A 6,110-nucleotide genomic window follows, 5' to 3' on the forward strand; every position below is an offset into this window, starting at 1 on the left:
TTTAGAAGGTCTCCAGATCGGGTTTGCCTGGCTTGCTCAATGGGTTCAATTCGGGTTTGCATTTTTGACAGGCTTAGCATAAGTGATGCTATGTCCTCAGAAAGGCTGCATCGATCCTGTTGTTGGTGATGACTAGTACGTGCCAGGGGTTCCCCTGTGAAGTTTTACATCTTACCCTTTGTAGGTAACTATTGGGGAAGATCCTTTGAGACTGTAAAAGATGTTTACCCACCACTTTCATCCTGTTCTTGGATTAGCTGTAACTGGTACAAGAGTTGCAAAATACTGATGTCTGAACACCACAGGGAGCAGTTTTTCTTCTATTAAACTGGCATTGAAGTCTAGCTTCCCTACCCAGCCAGTTAATAAAATGAGCCAGGTACCTAAATTTACTAAACGGGCCAGACACAGCAGCTTGCTTCTCCATGTTGCATATTTAGGAAGCATGGTGCACAAAATGAATTTAAACAGTTGAAACTCCAGTCTGGGTTCCTGACCATATTTCTCTCCTGCTTACCTGACAGCCCCATACCATACTATCCGTACCGTAGTAGCACGAATGTTAGGTGTGGTTGGGGTGGGTAACTTAGTGTCCCTGGGTCACAACTGGTCTAAGGTGCTCCGGCTGCTTGCACCCCATGCTTCAAGGCTCAGCTGGGGCCTTGTTGCACTTTGGACTAGGTCTGGCTGGGTGCCAAATAAGCAGCCAGGATGCTGGGGTCCTGAGTCCTGGCCCTGCATGCTGAGAGAAGCAATTCTTTTGGTACCCCTCAATTTTCTACCAGTGACTTTAAGTTATAATCTTGGGCGCATTTCCAGGTGTGCCACCTGCGCTATCTTGGTTTCAAGAATAATTTAGTCACAACTGGGTCTGAGTCATTTCCATGAAACCATGGGGTTCTGAGTGGGTGAGGGGTGTTTCCAGTCCTTTCTCACTGGTGTCTGTCAACGGAATCATCCCTGCCTTTGTGCTGTTGTGTGCTCAGTATTCCTGAGGCACCAGGCGGACCCGCGGAGAGGTAGCCAACATCCTGGGACCTGCAGGCAAGGCAGTGTGCCTGACGCCGGTGTGTCTCCCACGTGGTGCAGAGCAAAGACGGCTTCTGTGTGGGCCTCTGCAGGGGGAAAGTCAAGTGGCAACTAGCTGCTGAGGAACCTTCTGAGTGTGAAAATGGGCTTAGAATCTTTCAGAATGGCTTAAGGCCACTGGGTGACCTGGGGTCGCTTCAGAGTGCTGTGTTGGGGTGTCAGCAAAGCCTCAGTGAGACTGCCTACTGGCCATCCCTGGGGGTGTTGCATTGTAGCCTGCACAGCCACGGTTCCGCGGTGACAGATGAGGGAAGACCACCCTGGTCACTTAGCACAAGCTGTGGGCCAGCTACCTCCCCACGTGACCCACCCCCATTTTTTTGTCAGTATTTGCCTTGCCCACCTTTTGGGGTTGCGAGGTTCATTTGAGAGAAGACCTAGACCCAGCCCTGTAAGGGGTGGATCTTCTCTTGGAAGCTCTTCTCTGCACCACCAGCCTTCCGCCTGTAGGCGGCAGAGGCTCCCAGGGCGGCCACGCGCCTTCTTGTGGGGCTTCTCTGGGTGCAACTGGGGGAAAGCCTGGTGGTTCTGCACAGTTGCTCAAAGGATCATTTTTTTAAATTAATCTTTTAAAAGTATTTTATTTATTTGAGAGAGCACGGGCAGGGAGAGAAGGAGAAGCAGGCTCCCGCTGAGCTGGGAGCCCGACGAGTTCGATCCCAGGACCGTGGGACCATGACCTGAGCCGAAGGCAAACGCTCAACCGACTGAGCCACCCAGGAGCCCTTTTAATTTTTTTTTTTTTTTTTAAGATTTTATTTACTTATTTGACAGAACAAGCAGGGGGAGAGGCAGGGAGAGGGAGAGGCAGATTCCCTGCTGAGCAGATGCTTAACCGACTGAGCCCCCCAGGCGCCCCTCAAAGGATCATCTTGAGGCAGGAAGAGAAATGTTTCGGGACCCGAGATATCCAGTGACTCCAGATGGTGTGTTCCCAGACCGGCATTCCTTTCCAGGATTCATGTGGGCCCCTGATCCCTGGTGACCCACGACACAATGTCTTGCTGAGGCTGCTCCTTCTGGGGACTCGCCTCTGGGACTGGTGTCAAACAGCCATGAGGTAATGTGACCTCGCTGGAAGGAAGTCCGGGAGAACCCTTCCCCATCCTGTCCCCTGAACACATAGCTCCCCCTGCCTGGGTGGGCAGAGCAGATTCCTTATCAGAGGTTTGGTTTGGTCGCCATCCAAAGGCATTTACTTTTTGATTTTAATTTGTTTCTGACTATAAAAGCAATACATACTTAGAAGCAACCCAAACAATACAAATACGTATAAACTAGAAAGTAGAAGTCCTCTAGTTTACGAATCCCATAAAAGTCCATTATTAGGGGCACCTGGTGTGCGACTCGGGGTTGTGAGTTTAAGGCCCACGTTGGGTACAGAGGTTACTAAAAACTAAAAACTTTTTTAAAAAGTCAGTTATTAAATACGTTTCTGATTTTTTTTGCCCCCTAGCCATATGTATAGTGTGGTTTATGGAAAGCAATTTAGGGATGCCAGAGTTGGGGTGGTTTTTGGAGGTTCCTAGCTGTTGAGTATCTCTCTGGAATGATCTCCATGGCCCTGAACATCTCTTTGGCATCTTGTCTTTCCACTGCCCATCCCCCTGCCCCCAGCCCTCTCTGTCAGCAGACATCCCCCCTCCTGCAAAGGCTTCATTACTGAGACTGTGAATGAAGTCTGTAGTCATTTTAGGAGGGTTTTAATTTTAATTGGGTCTTATTTTTATGCTTTACAAAACTTTAAAGCTTGTTAAACTGTGGGACCTGTAATATTCAAAACACTCAGGAAAAGGAGACCCATAATCCCAGCCCACAGCCATTTTTCTTTCTGACAGTTGCCTTCCAGCCCTTGCATTAATTCATGGGGTGCGCCCTCAGCCACGGGAGTGGAGGTGGGGGGATTTTTAGCCTCGGTCGGAGGGGAGGGATCTGGGCGCTGGGGGCATGGTGGGAGGCTGGTGGGCTGCTTGTGTTTCAGGAACTGTCCGTGACTGGTCATATTTTTTTTAGCTGCCACGTCGTGGATCTCTCCGGTCACTTTAGAGTTGTTTGCAGATGGAATGGAGATGGCTTGTCCTTTCTTTGCCGTGTCCCCTCCACACCGCAAAGCCACAGAAGGAACTTTTCATGCCCTGGATGATGAACCCAAGATGAGGCAAGATTCCAGAATAGCAAATAGAAAGGGCTACTGGGGGCGTTGGGCTGGTACCAGTGAGTCCTGATTCCGGCCCGATACACACGGTCATTCTGACATAGCTGGTGGAGCTGCGACTCCCCATTGTCCCGTCCTGCCAGCTCAAGGGAGGTTTCTGCAAAGCCGTTTGCTCAGTGTGGAAGCTTCCAACCAGAGGCAGCCTTTGGGATTGCAGCTGGCTCCCTCGGAGCAGCTGCTGGTATCACACGAGCCCCTAATCCGGTCTTGCTGGGAGGTAGGTGGCCGAGCCCGTGTTCAGGGGCAGAAAAAGGGGCAGCAGGAGGAGGAAGAATACAGGGAAAGGATCCTCGGGGGCAGAGGAGAAGGAGCCAGGGAGCGTGTGCAGATAGGCGATGGATAAAGCCCCATTCCTTCCTTCCTTCCGTGAAGCTGATCTTGGCCTGCTCAGCGAATGCCCCAGAAGACAGGAAATCCCGTCTGGGCGGTCGTGAGGGAAACGCTGGAAACGCCTGCTGGGTCCCTACGGGGTTTGCAGTGTTTTTCCAAGGTCTGGTTTGTGTCTGCAGCACTTTGGACCCCTCTTGCACTGTCTGTTAAAGCGCTCATCCCACTAGGAGGGGCAGGGGACACGGGGCTGGCCAGATGTGACTTGCCTCAGAGTTGGGGACAGGAGATGGAGATGCCCTGTGGTGGGCTGCAAGGGTCCTTGCGGGGAAGGGGGAGGGGTGTGGGGGTGCGGGTCTGGGACGGTCCTGCAGTGCCTGCATCTCGGGTCCTGGCATGGCAGCCTAGCTCCATTCCAGATAAGCCCCCGCACCTACCTTCCCCCCTTATGCTGTATTTTAAAACCTAAGTCTGATTATGGCCTTCTCTACCTTCCGTGACTCTCCATTTGATGCAACAGAAAAGCCCAAGTCCTTCCAATGACAAGGCCCTGCCTGATTTGCTGCCCCTGCCCTGCGGAGGTGTTTTCCAAAGCTGTCCAAGATGATATTTCCAATCCCATATGTTCTGTAATGGGACCTTGCCGCTTCCCCGTCACAGGAAGTGAATCTCCTCTCCCTGCCCCCTTGAATCTGAGCTGGCTTTAGTGACACATGTGTAAGCCATAGAATGGGACAGAAGTGATGTGGGGAGGTACCTTTCCAATATAGACCAGAGGAAGCCTCGCTTTCTGGATGACCCTTGTTCCCCCGGGGCCTCTCTTTCTGTCTCTCTCTGTCTCTCTCAGTCCAGCTGCTATGCTAGGAGAAGCCAAGCCTCATTTGGGAGAGGCCATGTGTCTCAGCTAATGCCAGCCTTCCAGTCATCCCAGCCCAGGAACCAGACAAGTCTCTAGAAGTCTCTAGATCAGCGGTGTCCCATAGACCTTCATGTGTGATGGAAATGTTCTATATCTGTGCTGTCCAATACGGTGGCCATTAGCCGCATGTTAGCTAAGGTGTAGAGAGAACACAGAACACCCTGTTCAGTTTGAATTTGAGTTGAACAGTAAATACTTCTGTAGTATAAGTATGTCCCATGCACTATTTGGAATATACTTACATTAAGAACAATTATTCCTTGTGTATCTGAAATCCAAATTGCCTGGGCATCCTGCATGGTTATTGGCTAAGTCTGACACCTGGAATGTGACTGGTGCCACTGAAGAAGTGACTTTACATTTTGTTTAATTTAAATTTTTTAAAAAATATATTTTTAAAATTTTTATTTGACAGAGAGAGAGATAGTGAGAGGAGGAACACAAGCAGGGGGAGTGGGAGAGGGAGAAGCAGGCTTCCCGCTGAGCAGGGAGCCCGATGCGGGGCTCGATCCCAGGACTCTGGGATCATGACCTAAACCGAAGGCAGACGCTTAACGACTGAGCCACCCAGGCGCCCCTTAAATTTTAATTTGATTTGCCACATGTGCCTGGTGGCTACTGCATTGGACAGAGCACTCTAGAGAATTCCAGATCCAGTCACTCCTGTCACCCCAAGACAATCACATCTCCCTAGCTGAAGCCTCAGACTTTGTGTAACCACTAAACCCTGTCTTGAAGCATGACATAGTGGTGGTTTGCTCTCAGCAATAGCGGCTGAACTCCTCTGACCTCTCTGACCTTTTCTCCTTAGACCCCTCCCTCATTCTACTCTAGGGAACTCCAGGCACACTTCTGCCTCAGGCCTTTTGCTTCACCCACTCCCTGTGCTAGAATGTTCTCCCTTATATTGGCTCATTCCCTCATCTTTTTCCAATCTTTGCTCAAAGCTCACTTTTCAGTAAGGCCTTCCCTGACCACCCTATTTAATTCCTGATTCACTTTACCTTACTCTATATAAAAAATGTTCACAAACCTCTCCATCCTGACTCTGTACATATAGCTTATTTTCCATCTATTTCTGTTCAACCATAAGATCAAGGAGGGTAGGCAGGGCTCTCCACCTTTCCTGTTTTCTGATATGCCCCAGATGCCGAGAAGAGTGCCCTTCACACAATGGATACTCGGTAGATACTTGTGGAATGAACGAATGTTAAGTGGATGAGGGGGTGACATTTTCCCAGATGCCCCTCAGGTATGGCTGTGCTGCTCATTGTCCCTAGATTCCCTGTTAAGAGTATTCATTCAACAAGTATTCATTCAACAAACACTCCATGCCAGGTACTGTCCCAGGACCTGGGGATACAGAGGTGCCCGTGACAGGGGACGGCCCTGTCCTCAAGTAGTCTCTCCTCTAAGAGGGTGAGGTTCCCAGAGGGTGAATTGCGGTTTAACTTGGTGACATGAATGCAGGCATCTTAGCCACTTTCCTAGGCATGGTCTTGTCCTAGCCTGTCACCATGGAAGATTTTTTTTAAAAAGCTGGTGCCTGGGCCCACCTCC

This window comes from Mirounga angustirostris, unplaced genomic scaffold (genome assembly GCF_029215605.1).
Source record: "Mirounga angustirostris isolate CCGP_5_RB_7025 unplaced genomic scaffold, mMirAng1.0.hap1 SCAF_10, whole genome shotgun sequence".
NCBI lineage: Eukaryota > Metazoa > Chordata > Mammalia > Carnivora > Phocidae > Mirounga > Mirounga angustirostris.